Here is a 1848-nt window from a genome sequence, read left to right as displayed (position 1 = left end):
TCCCTACTACCATGGAAATATTTGAGTGGTTTTTCTTTTATCTTTTTAATCCTGGCTTAATAGTGTTTACAACAAATTTAATTCTTTCAGCTTTGAAGTGTTATTTTCCTCATAGTTGATTTTTTTTCCTAGAATGAAGTAATCATCTTAATAATTATCTTATCAGATGAGGAATTCTAAAATGTGCAGAAACAAGCAGCTTTTAATGCCAAAAAATGTAGTAAATATATTTTGTTATGAAGCATATATCCCCTTTCTCTACTTTTACTGCTTAATTTATTTTTTACCTGATGATAGAAAATTCTGGAAAACACACGATAAGGTTTGCTGCTGTTCTTGTTTGTAATTCAGCTTGCAAAAGGCTACTAGGAGGATTAAGTGTGATCAAGAAGAGTGAGTCAATTTGTATAAACTCCTTATTTATACCATTTACACATCTTACACATTCAGCATTATCCTGCCCTCTTCTGTTGTGCTGTTTGGCTGTGGCTGTGCATTTTCTTTGACTCCTGAATTTAAAGTCTGCATTATCTTGAATTAGTAATTTCACACTCTGGAGTGTGGCTACTTACCTGCTTCTCCTGGATTGACAAGCTCAAACATTTAAATACCAAAAGAATTACTCAGTTTCTTCTTCATTGATGCTTTAAATAGTGTGGTCATTAAAAGCAATGTTTCCTTCTGTCTTGGCGTGCAAGAGAAAAACTCTGCCAGGCATCGGTCACATTTAAAAGGATAAAAGCTTAGATGTGAGGAGCCCTGGAAAAAAGCAAGGTTTCCAGTTCCCCAAACACTTGTTCTTCCCTTTTCCCATGTAACTGTGCTTCATGAGTAAATACCCGGAGTTGGAATGCTGTCCTGCAGGATCAGTTTCACTGAAATCAGTCAGTTGGGAACATGGATGTGGACATAATGGAGGACTTTGTAAATATTTCGAATCCATTACAATGAGTATTACAATTGGTAAATTATTGTTCAAATTTAAGTGGTACTTTTTTACCATTGGCCAGTTGTTTTCTAATAAAAATGGGTTTACACTTCAGCCTGTACAATTCAGGAAAGCTCTTTCCTGATAATCTGGAGCAAGTTCTCCTACTGAGTCAGAATGAATTTACCCATAAATGAATATGAGAAAATAGGTGATATCTGTTCAAGTTGTTGAACTTGCTGCTTATAGCATGAATTTTCAGATACACACAGATTATTTAAATACTGAAATTGAGTTTCACTTCTTCTGGCAGGAAAAACTTAGAATCTGCAGGATAAAAGCTATAGATGGGGGAAAGAAGATTTTAATGCAAACTCTGGGAAGGCTAAAATAGTATTAATGAAAGCCAACTAAAAAAGTGACACCACTGCCCCCCCCCACCCCCAACAGTCCAAAAGTCAGTAACTGGTATATAAATAACTGTAGCTTGAGATGTTCCTTTCTTTGTTTTGAATGCTAAGAAGTGTAATTGTTTAACTAAGGCTCTAAACAGCATGTTGCAGATGAGCATTTGTATCATAAAATTATTCAGAAGTTATGAAACTTCAGACTTTAGATGTGAGGTAAGAAAACCCAAACAAAATCAGTATAGCAGTAGTTTTCTTTTGAGATTAAGAAGTGGTTCTGTCTTTGCACACCAAACTTTCATTTCCTATGGTTACTATAGGAGAAGAGTTAAGGTGGATATTGTCATGTTAGCTGCAGGGGTAAGCAATGAACTTCAGATCAATACACTGCAACTGTTAAATACCTAAAAGCAGTGCAGACCATACCATTAAAGAGAAAATCATAATTCAGGGTGGCTAGCTTAACTAATAGATTATTTTATAAAGCCACTTCCTTTTGCTTTTCTGTCTACC

The sequence above is a fragment of the Mesitornis unicolor genome, unplaced genomic scaffold (assembly GCF_000695765.1).
Source record: "Mesitornis unicolor isolate BGI_N332 unplaced genomic scaffold, ASM69576v1 scaffold22477, whole genome shotgun sequence".
NCBI classification, from domain to species: Eukaryota; Metazoa; Chordata; class Aves; order Mesitornithiformes; family Mesitornithidae; genus Mesitornis; species Mesitornis unicolor.
This window is presented reverse-complemented; position numbering follows the sequence as displayed.